The 25319-nt window shown below is 36.1% G+C and overlaps 1 protein-coding gene across 11 annotated transcripts in view; it reads right to left on the bottom strand.

Moving 5' to 3' along the window:
- Nrg (neuroglian) overlaps nt 1-25319 on the bottom strand; it is a 113095-nt gene that overhangs the window by 13302 nt on the left and 74474 nt on the right. The window lies entirely within an intron of this gene.

Below are 25319 nucleotides of genomic sequence, written 5' to 3'. Positions count from 1 at the left end.
AAATATAAATGGCTATGTAAGAGCCAATTTAACTCACATAACTATCTAAATAAGAATGTGTTTACTTGCGTAATTGACTTTTAGAGTCGGGCTTAATTTATACAAATGCAATGAATGTCTTCCAAATGGGCGAATGAGTAGTGGGAGAGCGGTTTGAGAGGTTGCTTAAGTGTTATATGAGGCAGTGTGTCAATTTCGATGGTTGAATAATTAACTAAATGAAGTCTTTACTGGTTTTAAGAGCACAAAATCACCTCAAAACATTGCCAAATCTTAGTTACCATATCAACTAGGTTAGCTTAGGTTAGGTCAAGGGATAGATCTACGTAACTGCAGAGAGTCTCACTTAGACGGATTCGACTGTCCACCCGGATACTTCTGGCGGATCTCTAAGACCCTTATGATCAATCTATCACTTCAACTAGAAGCTGTTAAAATATGCGCATATGAAATTCGCTTGAAATATCTGAGTCTAAAAATATATATTACCTGAAAGACATATCACTTTTTTCACTCTTGACATCAGAAACTGGCTATCAAAACTTCTGACAAATACTGTCCAAAAATAACGGGACGAAACTGTCATACAATCTGTCCATATAGCTATCATTCTTGCGCCGCTATATAAATGGAGTTCAGTGTTTATAGGCAAAATGGTATGCTATGCCATATTGCGAATCAAACTATTGAGTTTTTGCAACCAAAAATTCCAGCACTTTTGATGTCAAAAAGAGGTGACATGTCTACAGATCTATGAGTTTTACTCCCACCGACTTGTTTTTAAAGCCTTATTTGAACAGCAAAGTATAAGCCAGCAATTCTGGATTCATTGGCAAGCTCAAGGCTATTAGTAATACCGGAATTAATGACACAAAATGCTTGAAATGGAAATCGCAGTTAAAAGGGATCCATTTTGTTGTTGATGTTATATTAAGGAAATAGTCATCAAAACTTCAAAAATCTTAAGTGAAGTCCATAAAACTGTTGAACCAACAAAACTATTAAACAATTTTTTTTATTTTGAATCTTCTTCCCCCATTCCGCTACTTTACAAATTCGCTGGGAAAGTTGTCGATCTGTCGGCGCAGGCAATCAAAGAATTAACGTGAGTTCAAGTGAGGCTTTAAATAAATCTTGCTTATTTGACTAAATTAATGTCAGACAGATTGAAGAGGAATGGAAAAAAATATGAATTAAAGTAAGCGCGTAATCATGCAGGCAATCAGAGAAATGAGCGCAGGCTAAATATTCTACTTATTATATTAATTGCACTCGCAAAGAAAAGAAAAAGGATTGCGGGGTACAAAATTGTTAAAGAAAAATAAAAAAGTAATAAAAAAATTAAAATGCAAATGTAAGAGATAAACTATAAAAGACACGGGGTATAATAAACCTTAAAAGCACAGCAGATGTGAAAGGCCGCAAAACACAGGCCAGCTGTGTGAGTGACATGGATACAAACTTAAGTACGAGTATTAAGAAAACTTATTTCGCTGGGCTTGTCATAACTTTTTATGATTATGCAAAATTTTACAACAACAACAACGACAAGCAAAAAGGCAGGAAACACTCATGATGATGTTGTCTTAATGCTGCCATAAGCGTTTAGTTAATGCAACACAATTCATCATTTAAATTAATTAATTAAAAGCGCAAGCTTGTGAGTGTACGAGTGACTATGACCGCTATGACGATGACTAGCTGCCACACCTTTTTGACTGCCTGGCGCTTTGTGAGCAATTTGTGGTTACGGCTATTCTAGCTTTTGCTGTTTGATTTTATTAAGAGCACAATGAGAGAGGCGTAGTGTTTATGACAAAAACTGGAAATTCTATTGAATTCTCATTGTTTGGAAATATCTACAAAAATATTAAATGGTTTTAAATTATTTTACAAAAAATCTTAATATCAAAGCAAATATAGTTAGAGTTAAATAGAAATTAATGGGATTTCTTGTGTAGAGATATTTGAAAATAATGTGTAAACGATAACGATGGCCATAGACATTCCCTTATATGAATAGGAGAAAAGCGATGGAACAACTAAAACATGAGAACTTCCAGAGTTGATGAACGTCAAGTAACAAGAAGATAACATTAATGACTGACCTTCTTAGTAGAATTTTTCGAACAACAGTGGAGATCGAAAATATACCTTCGACGATTCTCTCTCTCTCTCCGAATAAACAGATAATTGTTTGAAAGTCTAAACCACTCCGATAACGAAATGATTAAAATGTAAGAGTGTATCTTTTGACCTAAGAAAAGTATCAGATATTGACTATGTTCCCGAACTGGAAAGGGAATCATCTCTAAAAAATATCACATTCAGAAAGTTCTACGAAAGCTATATCAGCAGAGTATTTAATTTAAAATCGAGATGATGTCTCACATCTTTAATAATACTTTATCTTCTAGATCTGCTAATGAATGGAGTTACTTGGAGTTACTTGCGAGCCACTGAAATTATATGAGTTTTTATGAGCTTGGCGATTTTAGTTTGACTTAGCTCACACTTCGTTGCTTGTTCGTAACGATGCGCGAGTCTCCATATTCGCCAGACATGACTCCTTGTGACTTTTTCCTGTTTCCAAAAATAAGGAGAACCTTAACGGGACGGGACATCGTTTTACAAGCAAACGAGAAATCGCTGACAGAGCTAAGGATATCCCAAAAATACAGTTTGACAAGTGATTCGACGATTGGAAGAAGCGCTGTCATAAGTGCTTACTATCGAATGGGGATTATTTTAATTTAAACGAATGAATAAATTAAAAAAAAACGTCAATTCCCGTTATTTTTGAACATACACCGTTATATACGGTGTGTATCCTCCGTGGATCTCAATAATTATACGGATAGGTAAACAATAAATATCTACAATCTCTTCATGAATTTAGTGAAAGGTTCGTTAAAGAACCGAGTGATTTAGATATTCAAGTCTTCTTTTGACAGAATGTATCCAATAAAAAACTGGAACGCAGTAAACATTTCTGAGAACTTAAAATTTCTTAAAAATACACAGAGCATAGTTAAATAAATAAATAAAAATAATAATTAAAATAATAAAAAAGTAACAAATTTTCCTCTTAACAAAATAATAAGTAAATATTCCACAATTATTACTAATGTATGTACTTAAAATACTTTTGACATGAAATTGTGTTACTCTTTATAAAAATAAAAATACCCATTCACCATAATTGTATGTCCAAAGGATCAAAGTAGTATATGTACTAAATGTAGCTCATTGTATAAATAATGTTTCGGTCATAATGTAGAAAACCAGCGACGACTAAAGACAATGCAGTAAGCAAACAAAAACAACAATTTATGCACAACAAACAACGTCCATTAAAATGCAAATGAAGATTTTAACACCAATTTGAACGTTACTTTAATGCCATTAAGTCCTGTATATGAATATGTATTCTTTGGAGAAAGCCTGAAAAGCTTACAGTGATAGTGTAGTGAATGCGGGCCACAACACACACAAAATTGCACTTAGTGCACTAATAGTTATGATATCAGCATAGAATGTGACCAAGCCACGAAAGCACACAATTGTCTGGGGTTGCACGACCATAAAGTGTGCCACACAATAAAAATGTGCTTCCCACTTTGCACTCCAGCAGACTGTTAACACTTTACGCTCACCCTTTTCATGTGCGAAATAATCTACATTTTTCACTACACCTGCTCCCGCCGCGTCGCAGTTGCTAAGCTGCATATTGTTCAAAAACTGGCGCCAAACACACCCAAATTGCCCGCTTTCAGTAGCATATGTTTGCACAACCGCACCCGCTTACTGCAAGCGCTGCTTGACATTTTGTGCAAATATTGTCGGCGCTTTTCAGTTACCGTAATCACCTGAGCGCCGCCAGTCGCTTCCTGGAAGTCGCAAGGAGCTTAGGAGCTACTACTACTACCAGTATGATGATGATGACTCAAGTCTAGGCGGTTCGTTCGCTTGCTAAATACTACATTTGCATAATTCATTTTATTTTCTGTGTTTGAACGACACGCGATTTTAAAAAATAAGAAATGACACTATTATTTGCGAAACAATGGCGCATGGAAGGATTAACAGGACCACTCCACGCCACTGTGTGAGTGAGCGAGTAGTTCAAAGAAGCACCAAGTGGCTGTAATTAGTACATTTTAGCTGATGTCATTTCCCAAGAGTGTTGCATTTTATAATCCTTTGGCAGTTCAAAAGGTGAAGCACCTCTGTAGTGAAAATGAGTTGACAACTAAAACAATAACGGCTGACACAAAATGAATGCGACTGCCACACGAAGTTGGGCAAATTTAGGTTAGGCTGGCTTTAGGCAAAAGTAGAATGAATGAATGCGCCGACAAACTACAAACACACCCGCCCGAGCACTTTGTGACAGTAATAAGTTTGTGAAAATAAATATTACAAAATATACCCATACAGCAACATTGAGGTTAGGTAATTTGAATATATAGAAGTGGCGACCGCCTTACTGCTAGCTAAGAAATTACAGTGAGTGGCTAATTTGGTGTTGAAAAAGAGTGAAAGCGCTTCTGAATTTTAACACAAACTTTACACAAAAAACAAAATGTAAGACCTAACCTAAAAAAAGTGTAGATAATTTTCCTTCGTTAACCTTTTAAACGAGCACAAAACAAAGTAAGGGTTATAACACAAACTGTAAATTTCAACATCATTTGCTAGCAATTTATAGGCTACCCACACTTAACGACCAAGTAACACGAAATGCTTTTTATATGCACCCACACCAAAATGAGAATATTCATAAAAAAAACAAAAAAAAATAAAAAAAAAAAAGAAAAATCGAAAAAACAACAGAAAAATTATTTACCGCATTGCAGAGGGCAATGCACCTACCCACACTAGTAGTGAAGTTGAAAATAAAACAAAAATTAAATTTGTAACACAAAATGAAAACTTGTGAAACACTCATGGGAAATGACATTTGTGGCATGCAACAAAAGGCAGCAAGGACAACGAAAGGAGTTGAGTTGATAGCGCAAGAAAAGGGCTAGCCGGAAGAACACACACAGACAAAATAATAAAATGGGCAAACAACTGCCAAAATGGCTAGACGCAGCATGAAGTGCACAAGGGCGCCCTCTAGCCGCTGGAACATTGCAGAGCAGGGAACAGCAACTATGTTGTCATGCAATGAGACAAACATCGTTGACACGAACTGCAAATAGACATGCAACGGTTGGGTGCTGTGTACACTTATGTATGTCGAATGTCGAGTGTTCGGATATTCGATACGAGGTGATTCGAAAAATAAGGCTATTTATTGTTTTGTTGGAAGAATTTTATTCAAGGTATTTATTTATATATTCAATTTTTTGTTAAAAGAATTTAATAGAGAATGGATAAATTTCTCTAATATTTTTTAAAACTATGTTCAAAAACTTCAACCACGACATCCATGAGATCCAGAATATAATTAAGTGGGAAACTTTTCCTTTTTTCGTACGTTTGTGCCATAGAAGGAGTAGTTCACCACTTAACACTTTTTATTCCAGCATTCAATCTATCTATTTATCGATCTAGGAACTTAGAACGAAATGTGGGTTAATCGAGAGAGAAAGAATCTGTACGTACAATATATATGGCTTTTGTTCCAACATTCTAACTAAAGGGGTTTTCAAAAGGCCCTTTCATCATGAAAAGATATAACGGGTGATTTTTTTGAGGTTAGGATTTTCATGCATTAGTATTTGACAGATCACGTGGGATTTCAGACATGGTGTCAAAGAGAAAGATGCTCAGTATGCTTTGACATTTCATCATGAATAGACTTACTAACGAGCAACGCTTGCAAATCATTGAATTTTATTACCAAAATCAGTGTTCGGTTCGAAATGTTTTTATCGACAAATTTTGTTCAGCGATGAGGCTCATTTCTGGTTGAATGGCTACGTAAATAAGCAAAATTGCCGCATTTGGGGTGAAGAGCAACCAGAAGCCGTTCAAGAACTGCCCATGCATCCCGAAAAATGCACTGTTTGGTGTGGTTTGTACGCTGGTGGAATCATTGGACCGTATTTTTTCAAAGATGCTGTTGGACGCAACGTTACGGTGAATGGCGATCGCTATCGTTCGATGCTAACAAACTTTTTGTTGCCAAAAATGGAAGAACTGAACTTGGTTGACATGTGGTTTCAACAAGATGGCGCTACATGCCACACAGCTCGCGATTCTATGGCCATTTTGAGGGAAAACTTCGGAGAACAATTAATCTCAAGAAATGGACCCGTAAGTTGGCCACCAAGATCATGCGATTTAACGCCTTTAGACTATTTTTTGTGGGGCTACGTCAAGTCTAAAGTCTACAGAAATAAGCCAGCAACTATTCCAGCTTTGGAAGACAACATTTCCGAAGAAATTCGGGCTATTCCGGCCGAAATGCTCGAAAAAGTTGCCCAAAATTGGACTTTCCGAATGGACCACCTAAGACGCAGCCGCGGTCAACATTTAAATGAAATTATCTTCAAAAAGTAAATGTCATGAACCAATCTAACGTTTCAAATAAAGAACCGATGAGATTTTGCAAATTTTATGCGTTTTTTTTTTTTTAAAAAGTTATCAAGCTCTTAAAAAATCACCCTTTACGATCCAACAACGTGTCGAAGTTATTAAAATTTACTACCGAAAATCGGAGTCAGTGGCCTCAACTTTAAGAGCGATACGTCCAATTCTAGCTGAATGTCTTCGTCAATAAGCAAAATATACGTTTTTGGTCAGGCAGCAATCCAGACAAACTCCATGAGTCACCATTGCATCCCGAAAAAATTACAGGTTTAGTGCAGTTTATAGGCCGACGGCGTCATTGTGCCATACTTCTTCCGTGATGATCAAGACCAGCACGTTACAGTGAATGGTAATCGCTACCGCAGCATAATAACAGAAAATTTTTGGCCCGAATTGGATGATATTGACTTGGACAACATGTGGGCCAATAGGACGTCGCCACAAGCCACAGAGCGCATGTCACAATCGAATTATTGAAAACCAAGTTTGGTGAACGTGTTATCTCACGAAATGGTCGAGTTAATTGGCCACCTAGGTCGTGCGATTTGACCCCGCTATACTATTTTCTGTGGAGCTACGTCAAGTCTATGAGCCATGCCAACAAGCCAGCGACGATTGAGGAACTTCGTACGAATATCGAACGTGAAATTGTGGAAGTATCGGCCGATTTAAGCTTGAAAACCGTCGAAAATTGGGTTCTATGTCTAGATTTCTGCAAGCGTGCCCGTGGTGGCCACGCTAAAGAAGTCGAGTTCCATACAGGCATCGATTGTACTTTCACAGGAATAAGGAATTTCATTGATATCCCAAACCGTTTTTGTTTTATTTAACTTATTTTATTTAACCTTTTTAGAACTCTTATTAAAAACCCTTTGTCTATCTTTCCAGAAACCTATAAAAAGAAATTTTGGTTTATGGAGAAAAATAAGTCTTTTGTTATTCAAATCTATACATATCATTTGGTAATAATGCTGGTTTAAGGCGGTTTCAATTACAAACACTTTTAGTTTAATTTGTTTTATGGCGTGTCTTTAAAAGAACCATCCCGAGTGATTTTTGAACAACCCTAAGTTATAGGAAAAAAATAAAAGCAACAAAGTAGCAAACATATTTCTACGTTTACGAAGACCATCAAAAAGCTTTCAACTATTCATATATTTATTTTAAGGTTCCAACAAGCAAGCAGGCATAATGCATTTACTATATAAGGTCCTTAGGACAAAACATACACAGTATACACATAGACACAAAAAGCTCCACAAAAAGCACAAGTCTAAGGTTCTCGTGCCCACAAAGTTTATCCTTTAAATTTGCTTAAACTACTACATATGCAGTCTGCAGAAACTTCAAAAACACATAACTGTTTTATGCGACTTTTCCATTACCGCTATTGTCAATTGTCATGCTGTCAGTCACGGCCTATTGTTGTCATAAGTTGTCTTCCTTTTGTCGTAAGGTTTGCAATTCTTTTCTTCAATTTCTATGAATATCTATAAAATGATCCTTTTGTCTTTTTATTTGCTATTAGTTTGGCTCCATTTACTATGTGGACGACGATGAAAATGGGAACTACGAACTCTGGCAGCGACAAGTGCAAACAGTACTCGTGCAGCGTACAGCGTACAGCGGCAAGAAGAAGCACAATGGCAATAAACGAAATGTCATTGAAATTTGAAACAATTTTTATACACACACACACAGGGACAGCACTCGGTAAAAAGTTTGTCATCAACATATTTACCTTTACCTCACCTATTTCATGGTGTATTGTAATACGAAATTACTTGTGAACTACGTCAATATGTTTGGACAAGGCAATAAAAGACAACACAGGTAAATGTTGCGTTGCTGGTGGTACTTGAGCATCCCCACTTTATAGAGGCAGATCACAGCACTATCTATACCCATCCCTACAAGCATTCTCTGCATTCTGTGTGTGTGTGTGGCTCATACTACTTGGGATGCAGGCGGTAGCTTTAAATGGTTTCCGCTTCGCTCTTATTTACTATCTATCCCCTCCAGGCACTTACTTCTCTTTTTAAGCTTCACTGTTTGGCCACATCTCAATGGCTGGGATTTCGTGGCTATGAGTCATCAGGCCAGGCGCTCAGCGACTAGCACACTGAGTGTGTTCGTAAGGACATTGCAGAGGGATGAAGTGGTCGGTTACTTGTTTGTTTGTTTACTCGTATTTGTGCAAATGCGAGTGCGGTGATAGGTCAACGAAACTTAAAAATTTCCACCTCAGGCAGCGGCATGGAAAAGTGCATAAAACTTTGCCGCTCGAATGTTATTTAAAGTGTCATAAAAATAAAGTGCAACTATGTAAATTCCAATGAAGAGGTGACTCGAGATATATACATATATACGAGTATACATAACGGTATTTTATATAATTTATATAGCAGTACAAGGATACGTGTTCTTTCTAGTTTATATGAAAAATGATTCATAAAATGTAGTTATCGAAAGATGACGAACGCGTTCATTTAAAGCTCTGTTCAATGGCCGATTTCTTTACAGTGACATCATTTTGTATAAAATGAGCTATTTGCTCTAAAAATGTTGTATACCAGCGAATTACCAGGTTAGGTTATGTTCAAAGGTTGCCGCTCGCGACAAGTGTCGCCATGGTTTCCACTTGGACAGTTAAAGGCACCGGTCCATTGATTATGGGTCGCAAAGAAGATACTTACGTATCGCCGCGCTCAATTCGTTTCTAACATGGCCGCTCTTCCATCAGAGTGGATACACACTTTCCTGAAGGAGAATAAACTTCGAAGCAGTTAATCTACAGCTACCTTAATTACAGACACCTTTGCTTGAAAGACCCTACAGTAGTCTGGTAATCTGAAACTGAATGAAGAATCACTAGTTGAATGATGTTTTACTATTCAATTGATCGTAATAAGAAATCATGAGTCCTTGTACGCTATAAATTGTATGTGGACCCATATAGTTTCGTAACGAAAGCGATGAAGTTCTTAGCTGACGCTCGACTTACTCCTTATCGAGCTTCGTTTTCGAAGAAGAAATGGAGTAAAGTTATTCGAAAGATCTTCCCGTTTTAATCACGATAACAATTTAAACAACATTCTCCTGTTGCTGGATTCTGAATAATTTTCTATTGGTCCATGACGTCTTGAACAAAAGTTTGGAAAAGGATTGGTTTATAATTCATATACAAGTTTGATAGTTCGTTACATCTAACATTGCGTGTCGAAATTTTACTTTCTGTCAATGATATTCCGCTAAACCCTAGACACCTCGTAAAGGTGAAAAAGTTGCATTTTTATTACTTAACACTGTACTCATTATTTCAATTAACAATGGAACAATTACTCCCTATAAATGACCTAAACTGACCATTCCCGATTATAGTCCGGAATAACATATTGACCATTTTTGGTATGAATGTGCACTCTTTTTTAATTCAATTGAAAGTAACATTAGATACAGTCATAAAGTTCAAGTTTAAGCTTTATAAAATAACAATGGCGATCAATGGTGAATGAGTAAGGAAATAAAAACCAAATCCAAAGGGAGAAGAGAATGCAAATTGACACGCGACACGCGTTGCTGCACCCCACCAGCACTGAGAAAGCTGGCGGACGAAGTAAGTATAAAAATAAAACAAAAACGAATGACACAAAAAAAAAGAAAAAGAGAACAGAATGACAGCAAGTTGGAAGAGACATATGTAGATACATTGATGTAATGTAGTATGTATATAGACGAGTATATAGCCGATTTGTTAGTACGAATATATGTATGTACATATGTGTATAGCTAACAAGCCGCGAGTCCACTGCCGGCCGATCACATCGAGTGCCCTTAAATAGACTAGGTTTAGCGCTTAATTTTGGTGCGTGCATAATTTGTTCCGATATAATGAGATTAACGCAGCCAACAGACGCCAGTGCCATTTTTATTTATTTATACACATCATGCAAGCAAAATATACCACACACGCACACACTCAGATACATACATACATATGTGGTGCACCATATTCCCAGTGCTCCCCAATCGGAAGCGAAGCATTGTGTTGCAAGCGAAAGCTTCATGGTTCATGGATTAGCTGACGCATGGCGCGCGCGTTGACGGACAGACTATGAGCTGGCTGGCTGACTAGACCAGCACCAGTGGCTGGCAGGCAGTGCACGAACTTTGGCTTGAATAATATTGTTGATGAAATTTAATGAATTGGTTGGTGGTTACCATTGATATACTTGCATGTATGTTGTATGTGCCAGTAAAATAATTGGGTGTTGAAGGAGCGCGCAAGTACGTCGGGGGAATTTCCAGTTCGCTGCTGTTAACCACATTGCCACACGCCACTGACTGCAACAATGGTGGCGGATTTTGTTTTTGTGAATACTATATTTACGAGTATGCCAAGATTGCTCTATATACGAGGTCAATTGTAAAATTGTGGAACTGCTTGAAGACTCATATCCTCGTTGATACACATTAATACACGGTCCTTCCAACATGTCTTCGTTTGAAGCAAATTTCTTAACAAATAAAGGGTTTTCCAATAAGAGCGCTACAAAAGGCCACCACGGGAATGCTTGCAGAAACCCAAATGTTGAATACAACATCATCGATCGTCGCTGGCTTGTTGGCATAGACCATAGACTTGACGTAGTCCCGCGGGAAATAGTCTAACGGCGTGAAATCGAGGGAAAAAATTCGGTTATTCGGTAAATGACCGGTAGCGATTCCCATTCGGAAGAAGTACGGCTCAATGACGTCAACGGTTCATAAACCTCACCAAACAGTAATTTTTTCAGTATGAAATGGTGACTCATGGAGTAGGTGCGGATTGCTGCCTGACTAATAACGCATATTTTTGCCTATTGAGCCATTCAGCTAGAAATGAGCAACATCATAAATTGGACGTAGCGCTCTTAAAGTTGAGACCACTGACCACTGAATTTCGACTCGTTGTGGGATCGAATACCTTTCCATGATGAAATGGCAAACCTTACTGAAGAGAAATGTCAAAAGGGCGGGAAAAAATATTGCGTCGTTTGCTGTCTATCGGTCTGCTTTTGTAGCTTCGTCTAATGAAAGTAATACGACTCTATTTCAGGAACAAAAATAGATCCATTTTAATTGAGCCCTTAGTGGGTTTGACTGAGCTTTATTTGGTAATATAAATCAGAAATGGTCGCAAATTAAGTAGATAAATCAGTTGATAACCACTTAAATAATAACTTGTACAAAGTTTTTTTTGATGTGGGTTTTGTATCAAAATTGTGGAAAAAGTAAAATAAGAGTTGGATAAATGTGTCAAAAAGTGCTGACTTTCAAGTATTAAATTCATAAAACCATGGCAGAGACCTTTTTCATTTCATTTTATTTAGTTACTTTCCCCCCTGATCTGAACACCACACAACAACAATATTTTACTTTCCACTACACTTTCATGCCTGTTTTATAACCCTTTTTTCGATTGTACCAGCGGTAGTAGTAAATCGCCAATGACGGTACATAAAAATGTGGCAGCAGAGAATTTACGAACCACTCACACGAACATACCTACACATAAACATACATATATGTATGTATCTATACACTTGTGTAAAATTTGAAAAGTACAATAATAAATTTGCCAAGCCGAAATGCTGTCAATCCCAGTCACGTGACCAAGCGTTGGTCGACACTCACATTTCTTAGTCAAATAAAATAGACGCAAGAAAAGAAAGCGAAAAACTGTTATAATCGTAAAAATAATAACGGTATAAAGTTAACGAAAATATTTTGACTGAGTCACATATTGAATTCATTGTACTGCAAGCCACCAACCCTCTCTCGATTCAACGCTCTGAAGTACTGTAGTATACCGCAATGTCACGCCTCACCTCTGAAGCGCGCACAACACCACCCCCCACAGTTTAGCTTGTAATTAAGTATTTTCCATAATTTATGATATGTTTGCATGACTCTTGACTTATGCGGCACGTCTGTCAATCATTGTTGGCAGCAATATTGGCTTAATTTAGTTATAAGAGCTTTGTGTTTCGAGTCGCAAAATCTAATGGCGCTCTGAATATGGAAGTATTCGCTTGAATATTCTTCGTAATATAGAATACCTACAAATCAGGAGGCAATTGAAAAGCAGATGCCTCTTTCGACAAACAAAAATTACGCTCAATAAGTCTCTCATCATTCCCGTTCCATTATACGGTGCGACATGGACGATAACAATCCGAGATGGGAATGTACTTGGAGCATTCGAGAGAACTGATATCCGCAAGATCTTTGGATCCATCCGCGTACGATGAGTACCAAAGAAGATGGAACCAGAACTGTAAGAGGTCTACGACGACATGGATATATTTAAGCGCATAAAAAGAAAACGAATGCGCTAATTAGACCACGCCGTACGTATGAAAGACGATGACCCAGTGAAATTAGACTACGCCGTACGTATGAAAGACGATGACCCAGTGAAAATGACAACGGAAGCAAGGGCGCCCACGCATCCAATGTATGGATAAAGTGCATAGGGAGATCCCTCTGCACTGGATGTACAATTGGCGTGATTTCGCTAAGGATAGAGACAACTGACGAAGTTTGGTGTTATCGGCTCAGACTGGCCCACGGTTGTAGTACCAAAGAAGAAGAAGAAAATTTAAGTTCTGCGAATTTTCTGGTACTGGGCTACCTTGAAGCAATGAAGTAGTAATATTGGGCACTGGACCGAATTTCCAAAAAATGCGAATAATCGAAAGCTACAACTAATTCGTTCTCGCGGCAGTCGGGTCGTTGTATCCGGAACGGACTCGTATTTATATCCGATGAAAGACTGTCAACCCCATTCCTTAAAGCTATGGTGTGCTATTGCTGATACAACAACAATACTAACACTAAAATTAACCGAATTCTGAGACACCTAAAGCTGTTTCAACGTCTCTAGTAAGAATTTCAAAATGTATTTATATAAATATTTGCCGATATCCCTACTGTGCCAGCATACTTTTCTCTACATAAGAATTTCTACAATCAATAAGGCGCCCAACTTGTCATTCATACAAGTTCCTATAGTCATTCGCACCAATGCCGCCGACGCCGCTTATTTCTGACAACCGAAAGGAATTTCAAGCAATACATACAAACATTCCCTTGCAGTGTGTGTTGTTGCCGAATGTCATACAAATGACGGCTAAGAAATGTTTTGGAATGTTTGTCTGACAGCAAAAAAAGCCGTCTATGAAGTGCGCTGGAGAACACAGCTGATTTCACTGGCTGACGTCATAAAACCAAAAAAAAAAAAAATAAGAAAAAGAAAAATAATAAGATTCGTGTACGGCTTGTTTATGCAGATGTACAGATGTTGTGCTAAGAGAACTTTGGCGTACCAGACCAAGAACAGCAGTTAAATTAATATTTCATGTGTGCACATACATACATACATATTTACAATATGCTGTGTAAATAAGCATAAGAAGTCTGAATGAAATGCATAAAAAAGCGACAGCCGCACTCAAAATGTCTCTGGAGCACAAATAACGAAATTCCTGCTCGTGCTTTTCACACACTCTCCGGTCTTTTCTTTTTCGGAGTGGAGTTTGGAATGTAAATTTTTGCCGCAAAAAAAAAACAATACTTATATGGGTGTACATTTTGAAAAGAAGAAACATGCAGAAATTGTCGAAACAAATTGCAAACGCGTGTCTGCAATGAAATCTGCCGGCGGCATAATGTTGAAGGGCCATGGGAAGAACACAAGGCGGACTGTGGGTGTAGATATATTGTCATAAAAGCTATAATATATATGTATGTACATTGAGACTATGTGAGTGAGTATTTTTGTCCTCAACGACTTAAAAAATGCCTTTTAGTTATTCGTAGTACATAACCTAAAAATTAAAGAAATATTTTATTCAACATATAGCAACTTTAATATTTGGTGGGGCTGAGCTCCGGCTTGGCATACTGTTGTTTTGAAAAGTGAGACCTAAAATTCCGAACCCCGTACTTTACTTTCGTATAATATTGCCAACCTTCCTCACCCAACCGCTCTCTGTCTGTATCTCTAGACTTTTATGTTCTACCAGCTTGTTTACAATTTCTGTTATTAATATTTTATGAGGTGTGCTAATGTTTACATTATTGCCATGTTTCCCCCACCAACACCTTAAAGCGGCATACGTTCTTCTTAATTGTACTCACTTACTTACACGTTTTCTGCATTTTCTTTTATTTTATAACTGTAAACACATACATATATACCACGGTACGGTGCTAAAGGGCACCCTGTACTTTGTGTGCGACAATAATGAGAGAGTCATGAATTAATTAAATAGCCAAGAGGGCAGTGAAAGTTGATGGCGGCTCGCCCGACGTCTAAGTATTTATAAAAGTACATAAAAAAAGCATTTCATTTCACTGCTTTTGAAATTAAATTGCTGGAAAAAGCAACAATTGAAATAACATTGCTGTAATGGGGGTTATTAAAATGTATGAAGTGTTCTTAAATTCAAATGAAATTTTTGTATGCAAAAGCGGTTTAGAGGAATTTGAAATTAGTAGTCGGTTTAATGCATTGAAAATACACACAATGTTACACTAAATTTTAAATACGAGGTGTGTTCAAAAAATAAAGGGAATTTTTTTTTACTAAAAAATATTTATTCGTTCGTCGCCTTTAAAATAACCCTAAAATAATCCCCATTCGAAGAAGCATAGTATCTTCCGATCGTTGAAACAGTTCCCAAACTCTATTTCTGGGATAGCCTTTAGCTCTTTCAACAATTCCCCGTATGCTTGTAAAACAACAGCCCTTTGAGGTTCTCTTTATTTTTGGAAATGGGACAAAATCACACAGAGTCATGTCTGGCGAATGTGGAGGCTGGAGCATCGTTACTGTATTGTTTCTGGCCAAGAATTCACGTACAAGGAACAAAGTGTGGGCTTTTAACAAACGAATATCATCAAGCTCATAAAAACACGTCTAACCTTAAAGGCTGCTACAGACAAAGTTAGTTATGAAAATTTCAAGTAATAAATATAATTTAATAATAATGACTCTCAAAACCTGCGAAAATTTAGTTATTAAAATTCCTGTTATTTTTTTAACATACCTTGTAAAGTTATAGACCTTTGAAAGAAGATTGTCCATTCAGTTGAATTCACGGTGAAATTCTTAAATAATCTATATAATAACCTAGACAGATATGAAAGGCCTTTAGCCCATAATCATTTTAACGAATGCTGCCGAGGGAAAACATTCTAGATCGACCCAGTTGTGGGGAACGGACAACTACTACGACTTTTGTAAAGATTTCCCTAACGAATTTCAGATTTGATGTCGTCACAATAGCGATTAAGATACTAGCTTTTGGTGGTTTTGCCTTAAGTAGTTGAACTGTACAAGATGTGGTTTATGTTAGTACCAAATGATCTACGTCTAAAAGACACTCAGACTGCGTACATACGTTAGAGTATTTTCCTATTCTTCTCAGAGCCTTAGAAGAGCAAGCTAAGCAATTAATAATCTAATGAAATCCGAGCTGATCACCAGCTTTGCATACCTATTATTTAGGTAGTCTTATCTACTTCTCATTTTAGATTTTCTTTACATCTTGCAAGGCATCATTAATGTCCCAACAGCTGCCATCAGCAAAATGCAGCCAATTAAGATGTCCACACTTCGTTAGAGAAATGCAAACGTTGCAAATGGTGGCCGATTGAAAACCGAATCGACAGCGCCGGTCTATGGCCTAGCGATCAATAAATATGTAGTGAAGAGTTATTATAAAGATAGTAATTGTTCAATTAAGTAAATTGTGATGGAGAGAAGAAAGATATGTATGCAAGTATGTGCGATGGGAAGTCATGGAGTGGCATTAGTAATTGCAAACCGTAACTCTTTGCAAATCAAAACAACAGAATGACTGCAATAACTGCTGGTAACACTGATGGAATGATTTGAATCCGATATTAAATAATATGTATGCATGTAGAGTATGTAGAAAAAAGAGAGTGACAGCAATGCAACAGTGCAATGAATACATACATATATACAAAAATATATAATTATAACCATATGCAGTTATAATTGTTGCCAAAGGAATGTCTATGTGTTTGTATGCAATACATCCCATGGCCATTGATCCAGACATTTGATAACTATTTGTCTGTGTACCACTAACTGCCAAGTCAATAATGGAGCGGAAAGCTGTTGAACTCGCTTTGGCTAATGAAGTGACTGTGCCAAACGTTTTTGAGTACATATATGTACATATGACAATCATTGCAAGCAGGAAAAGTTTTTTTTTAAGAGTACACAGTTTTGATATCGGATATGTAATGCTTTTGAATAATTAAGTGGGAATTATGACTGAGAGCGACCATCATACATACATACATACATAAATTTCGTAATCATTTAATTCAATTATGCGAATTGTTTTTTATGAACGCTGGGAAAAAAATCCATTTTTTGATTGAGGAATACGAGTTGAGTTTCGGATGACTGTGTCAAGAGGGGGGAAATTTGTGAATCATTGACTAATTAAATTAAGTGGCGGCAGGCAATAAAACGACAAACGACATTGCTAAGGGTTAGTGAACTTTGACCGTGATGGATGACGCAGAAAATGTTGGGAGTGTCATTACATAAAATTTCTATGAATAGAAATTTTTAACGTTAAAATTGAATTTCTAATAACAACGTTCATAATAAAAGATTAAAGAAAGAAATTATAGCGACTTTTTCTAACATATTCATTGTATGCGGTATTACTAATAGTACATAGTATATATACAAATTTTGTCAAATTTAATGACATTAAATTGACAATAATACAATTTTACTGGCATGTTTTTCGAAAAAAATATTAAAATGGAAAATCAATTGTTCTTGACATTTCTTTACAACTGTTGAGAAAAAATTGGAATTTTTCATTGCTTTGACTCGGACTGTCAGTGAATTTGACGTAATGAGAACTTTATAATTACAACAATTTGATAACAATTTTAGTAAATATTTTAAGCGTTCTAACTTGGATTCCAATAATGTTTACATAAAGCATTAAAAAGTTGTAGAAATTAATATTCACGCCGCCATTTTTTATACTATGGAAAATTTGACAGCAATATTGACAAATTATGGCACGACTGCATTGTATATGATATCTCTCAAGTCGTTTGTTATTATGAAACAGACACAGTTATTTGTAGTAGTTTTGTAATATCTTGTATGGATTTTCAATAGAATTGGTTTTTCGTTGATCGATTAGAATTAACTGCATAGGTCAGTAAATGGCGATATTTGCCATTTTTCGAACACCAAACCAACTATTCTGAAGGGGTATAAAGCATGCTACGCCCTCCATTTGTCAGAGAAGGATCCCACAAACAATCGATTTTATTAAATTTCCATTATAAGCATAATATTATCTATCAATTCTTATTATTATGGAAGACCTAGGAATGTCACATAATTTAAATACATAGCAATAATCCCAGACAATACCCTTGCTGAGAGCTATTACTTATATTGAAAATGAAATGAATAGATTTGAAATGAATGTTAATATGAATGTGAATATTGAATATTTGAAGGGTTGGCGTTAAGCCAGCGCTGTCAGTATTATGATTTTGCGTTGTAGCTAACTGGGTACTAATGGTTATACAGTTGTGTTCAAAATAATAATAGTGCGTGTGTTAGAGTCTTATCATTGAAATTGGAAAAGAGACGAAATATATTATGGACAGATGAAAATAAAGTCGTTTTTATTGGAGGCACAGGTTCGTGATAGTATGTGCATCGTTCACCGAAGACTGCATACCACCCTAGACACACTACGATAAAGGTAAAACATGGAGGGACAGTCAAATATATTAGTTTGCGCTTGTCTTTTATTTTTAGGTTGCTGGGCCCACATATCGCATCTACACTGTCATGGATTAACATGTCTACGTTGATATTTTGAATAGCACAATTTTACCTTATGCTGAGAACGAAATGCCTCTGAAAGGGGTCTTCCAGCAGGATAAGGACCCGAAACATACAAGTCGGCTAGCCAAGGAGTTTCAACACAGAAAAAAATTAATAAAATTTATATAAGAAATTCAAATATTGACTTTTTAGCACTATTAATATTTTGAACACAGCTGTACATAGTCCTGTATGAGAAATCAATCGAAATTTATGTAACTTGCTGTTTGTATTTATCCCACTGGATTTTCTTATTTCCGTCGCAAATGCTTTGAACTTTTCTTCTTTCACTCTACATATTTTTATACTCATAGCATTATTAACAACGGAAGTATTGCAGTAGCGTGGTCGGCAAGTGGTCAAGAGCATACCAATTGCTGTTATTTACGTATGAACATACAGTAGTTTTCCGAACGGAAGTGGGCACAGTGCTGTGCGATAAAATATACCTATATTTATGTGGACGTTGGTGTTTTTATTGTATAAATGCTCATACTCCAATATCATAATATTTTTATAATGTCGTCTTAACGGTGCTAATGCACTATATTGCGCGCATACAAATGTAACAGCAAACAGCATAATAAATTATGTCGGCATATTTTTGTTTTTTTCTTGTTAAATTTGCTTTGGTTACCTTTGATTTTTTTCGGAAGTAATGTGATATAAAACATGTAATAGCGATAATAACAAGTTTGTAACGCTTACCTAAAAAGAGAAGAGAAAATAAAGAGATATAATTAATTAATTGAGCAATTAGCATGAAATTAATATAATTTTTTTTTAGTATATGTACATGAATAAATCAATTTTGCACCAATAAAAACCCAAGAAACATAAAATTAATCATGGGTTTTAACCCGCCGATAATGAGGGGTCAAAATGGACTGAAATTCACAAAGGTATTAATATATAATTTTGATAGAGTAACTGATTTTTTTTAATTATTTTACTGTTATATAAAAATGAGGGGACTATGGAACCAGATATCCCGAGTAAACTATCAGTGCTACACCAAAGTATATTGATTTAAAAATATATCAGTAGACTATGGAGTTAAGGAGTTCTTAAAAATTATTCACCAAAATTCTTTACAGTTTTTACTCAATTAATTGACCTTCAACTATTCTAAGTCCTATCCTTCTAGCGAAAAAGACAAAACAAAATTGATGACCTTTGAAAGAAAAATCTTTCGAAAAAATTTCGGCGCAAACAGAATTGGACCTGATGAATGGAGGATAAGATGGAATTATAACTTGACCAGCTAATTCAAGGCGAAAACGTGATGCGATTTATCAAAACGAAATGAATAAAATGACTACGACATATTAAAAGAATGGATGTTTCAAGAGCCCGAAGCTATTGAACGCGAAAGCATTCATCGACAGTGCAAGAAGAAGGCCAAGATCAAGATGGAAGGACGAATTAAACGAAGATCGGAAGAAGTTCCGACTGGAAAACTGGAGAGAGAGGCCGCAAAAGACAGAGTAGCTTGGAGGCGTATTGTTCAGCGGGCCAAATCTCACAGAGAGCTCTAGAGCCAAATGATGATGACGAACTATGCTAATTGCCTGAAAAAATATTTTAAATTTCTAATTTTAAATGCAAAACACATTTTGCTGCTCCAACCTAACCTTTCAGCAAGTAACTTAACCTCTAATTGCCAAAACAACAGCTCGTGGGCGCATTCGTTTCGACTTCAAGTCTTGACTGACTTGTAAAACATTAACGCAACAGTAAGTTTCTATAAGTCAAGTTACCGCACGCATCCCTCAATTGAAACACACAATACGGTGCCATCAAGCCATTAGCGCTTAAATAGAGACATCGAACCAACCAACCCAACATAGTTGACCTCTTACAACCTCATTGTAATACGAACCTCAACTAAACAAACCAGAAGACCTTCAATGCCACAGCATCCAACATGCGGCAACAGCAACAACGTTGTATGTTTGGAATTGGCAGGGAATACGCTTTGAAATGCTGATTGAGAGTCAAGTGTCCGGAGTCAGTCAAGGCAAAGCAAAGACCTGCCGAAGAGTAGTCCATGTAAGGTGAGTCGCAGAGTCATTTGAGCAGACGAGGAGGAGATGAAATGTGTTGGGTTGTGTTGCGAGACAAAGTGCAGCTTGTAGGAGAATTGTGACGGTATGTCAATGCCGCGCCACAGAGGCTGCTCAGGTCCATGGTGTGAGAATGCTACAACAGGGTTGTACAAGCAAATATTATGTGAATGAGTGACTCAGACTGACGACTGCATGCAATTGCCAATGCCGCGCGTCTCTATAGCGCATACAAAAGCAAGCCATGCGTAAATTGTGCGGCTTTCGTCCTCCAAATGCCTGCTTCACACTACCATCCGACCATTACTACGTACAAATAATTCCCACTTCGTTCTTTACGCCGGTAAATAAAACGTAAATGAATGAGTAAGAATTTATGTGGGAACAAAACGAAAACGCGCGCTTGCTATGTGATGCAATGTTGAGGTATACTCGTACAGCGTATTCACGTAAAGGTACGCAGCAACAGGAATTCAGGGTGGCTGCACCGAGACGAAATATACGCAGGCGCGTAGCAGCAAAGCAAGGATGTCTGCGGTCGTTATATGTATGTACTTTCATTAGGAGAGACCGTGAGTAGAGCGTGATGTAATGACGTGGCTATGCGTTCTTCTTAGCTGACAGTTTGTGTTGAGCGGCAAAAACAAATTGTGGGTGATGGAAGTTGGGATTGAATTGGCTTTGAAAGTACGGTAAATTGTGCTGTCTGCGATTTATGGACGATTAAGCGCACGCAAAATTATGGCTTTATTCGTTGAATATAGTTTGTTTTTACTAATTTCTTTTATGTACATATGTGTTCTTATTATTGTTTACAAATTTATGCTAGACAACGTTTAGAGATTAATGCGACGGTAGAGGGAAGTTAGGGTTCGGCTTAATCGAAATAGTTTTAACTGTGGGGTGTGACAGCGAAAACATGTTATAAATATATAACTTAATAAAATATATTGAAGAGTTGTAGCATATCCCGATTCGAAATATTTTTTTAGTATGGTTGCCACCTATTTAAATTTATAATTAAACAAAAATTTTTTACAGAACAAAACTGATAATAAAAATACATACAACAAACACAAATATTTTATACAAATTTGTCAATGTTTGAGAAGGGTTGCCACCTAATTAAAATTAAACTATTTTTTTTCAGAGTCAAAACTGATAATAAAAATACATACAACAAACACAAATATTTAATAAAAAAGTTTCTAAATTTTTAAAAGGGTTGCCACCTAATTAAAACTAAACAATTTTTTTTCAGAACAAAACTGATAATAAAAATACATAAAACAAACACAAATATTTAATAAAAAAGTTTCTAAATTTTTAAAAGGGTTGCCACCTAAATAAAACTAAACAAATTTTTTTTATACAAAACACATATAAATACAACAATACTAATATTGAATGCAATTTTGTCTATATTTCTGATAAGTGTTGCCACCTGTTTACAAAATTTAATTCCATAAAAATTCTCAATATTACAATATTGGCAGCAAATAAAAGGTAATTGGGAACAAATGAGAGGTAATTGGAAAATATTGAATATACATGAAAATATTATCCATCTACAAATGATGAAAAATCCATTAATTACACTGTGCAACACCCGGCTGGGTATTGGACCAAACTAATTTTTTCCGGGAGTTTGAGTCATTAGTAAAAAAAGTGTACATAGCCTAAAAACAATTTTTAAACTTTTTCGTCAAGCTAATATGACCGATTTTATAAGGAGTCCAGTATTTTTTTATATACATTTTTTTTTATTTGTTTCGTAGATCAAACGTTGACCTTTGACAAGCTTGAGCGAAAAGTTTTTTACACCATTAAATTAAGAGGATAATGTTGATTATATACATAAATCGGATTTTTTAGTAACTATATTCTGTAATTAATAATATTTTTTTAAAAAGTCCTATTTTCGAACTTCGAATCCATATATTCGAAAATCGGAGTATACAATTTTTTCACTTATGATGCAATCTCCAAGAAAAAATTTAGTTTGGTGCAATATCCAGAAAAAAACTAGAATTTGCCGTATTTTGTTATGAATCGTCAGGTGAATTTTCATTAAACTGATTTTTGCAATCTACGTTGCAACTCTAGCTCAATATTATTGAACGCGAAGTACCGTTAAGTTTACAAACTTTTACTAACGCAATAACATAGCTCTGTTACTATAAAAAAATATTAGAAAACACATAAATCAAACTCAAAACCCCATAAAGGTTATCGTGGTTTGGCAATTTCGGTAAGCCACGAAAAACACAACAAAAATGCAACAACAACACATGTTGCAACCATTCAGCGGTTCGGCAAAAAGTGCAAATATTAGCTTTCATAAAATTTATGTTCTTTGACAGCTGAGCGCGTGCGATAAAGTAAAAATCTGCTGAATACAGAAGCGACATTTATTTAAAAAAAAATGAAAATGAAACAACAACAATAAAAACAATAATGAATGAATACATATGTACATACAATGTATTGGAAATTGCTAGGAATTCTCACTTCTCTGGCGGCTTTAAAACTTTGTACTTTGTAACATTTTTGTGCTAAATGCTGAAACACTGTTTGTTAAAATTGTTTGTTGTTGTTATAGCTGACAGCAGCTGGTGTTGTGGCACGTTGTATACGTGGTGTATAGGAATTTGTGGTGTAACATAAACGCGCCGAAACACACAATCAAATGCACATACATACATATATATATATATATATTTACCCCAGTCTAACCATGTATTGAAAACAAATATTTGCTTTTGTTGTTCACGCCGACAAGCTGAACGCCACACAAATTGTTTGTATGTATGAACGTGGCACTCTTCTACTTGCTACCGCGCTCCTCACTTCTTTTCTCCTACACAACACCACCTGTGTTCATTCGCATAAAATATGCATATTTTATAAACGAAGGGATATTATGAGCGCGCACGCCTCGACTACGCGGCGATTAGGAGTCCTAAGGGGGAGCTGCTGCTGGCTGTGTTGTGTATCCATTACGCTGACATGAATGGAGCTTAACTTTTATGCATGTACTCGCAATGTGTTTGTAAATATGTTTATACAAGAGTTAGTATATAGGTAAGCATGCTTGCTTGGTCTAAAACAAATCAATAAAATTAGCGCATACCGAGTACAGTTGTACTTGCGTACTGTTAATGGTGTGTGGCACATAAAAATATACAATATGCATATATATGTATGTCTGTATGCATGCCACTAAATGAAAATTGCGTTGTTTGTAAAAAAATTTGCTGCCAACTTTGGCGACCGCGTCAATTAAAATCATACCTAGAAAATAGCTTTTGGTTTTATGTATTCCTGTGGTGAAGCGGCTAATTGAGGCCTACAAAACAAATACATACAAACATAAGCACCTACAGGTTCCATATGCGGCAAGTGGAAGAAGTACAAAGCGCCGATGCGCTGTCGCACAACCAAATTTGTGTGGTTTAACACACTTTATTGGCTATCAATACCCAATCAATACTTTTTATTTACCAACATAAACAACTTGTATGTATGTATGTATACAAACACAGCTATCTAGTAAGGTAGGCAGACAAATTTTATAAATCCATATCGGCTTATCATAGCAATGCCATCGTTTCGCCCTTTCGATTGCCGTGCGCTTTTATGACATGTCATAATTACTGTTTAACAGCCATAAAATACATACATACATACATATTTGTACACACAAAAAAATGTTTGTCAACACTTCCGTAATATATTGTAATTCTAAACTTATGTCAGATTTACATTTTTTTAATACTTTTCACCCTTCAAAATAAACACAGGAAGGTGCTTATATACAAACAAACAATTCCATAGACATAGTAACTGTCAAAATATTGTTTACGACCCGCCTCTGAAGTGTTCTCAATTGGCTGTGTGTGTGTCGGACAGGTGCCCGGAATTGAGATTGTGATTAATGGTTTATTTAGGAAGTTGTAAATATTCTGAAACACTTCAAAAATTAATTCTAATGCCCCTGTAATTGAAGTAGCTACATATATGTATGTACATAAATATATGTTTGCATAGCACTAAGTGTTTACTTATGTCTTATCGGAATGATAAAAAAAATCGATTGTCAGCCATAAGAGGGGCGTTTTGTTGTCCCTTTATTTGGAAGACACTCAACATGCATTAGGAGCACTCGAAACAACCAAATGCAGAGTTTCAATAGAGGGAAGTCATAAAAACCAATTATCAGATAAAAGAGACGAAGGGTTCAACGATTTTATGGCCTAAATAGTTCACAATGATCAACTATAGTACGGATTTGGATTTCGACACAATCGTACCAGTGTCGAACATAATCACGAATCAATTAGTAAACAATTTCATCTAAAATTCTTATACTCTAGCAACAAAGTTGCTAACAGCGTATTATAGTTTTGTTCACATAACGGTTTTTTGTAGGTCATAAACTAAAAGAGTTAGATATGAGGTTATATATATCAAAATGATCAGGAGACCAGTTGAAATCCGGATGACTGTCTGTCCGTCCGTCTGTCCACTTATGGAAAAATTGTCGAGATCGGACTATAACTTTTCAATGTCCCTGATATCGAACATGAAGAACTCAGTGGCCAAAAGTAATTTTTCACCGAAAAAATCCGCAAATCTATCAGATATTTTAATGTACAAAAAATGGTTAAAAACGGGTCATAACTTCCCCTAGCTCCCATAAACCTAATTATAGGTTTTCCAAACGGTGGACTTTATTTTGCATATATCGGTTA

The sequence above is a fragment of the Zeugodacus cucurbitae genome, chromosome 5, assembly GCF_028554725.1.
Source record: "Zeugodacus cucurbitae isolate PBARC_wt_2022May chromosome 5, idZeuCucr1.2, whole genome shotgun sequence".
Taxonomy (NCBI): Eukaryota; Metazoa; Arthropoda; class Insecta; order Diptera; family Tephritidae; genus Zeugodacus; species Zeugodacus cucurbitae.
The sequence above is the reverse complement of the archived record's forward strand: the minus strand, read 5'-3'. Positions and strand labels throughout refer to the sequence as shown.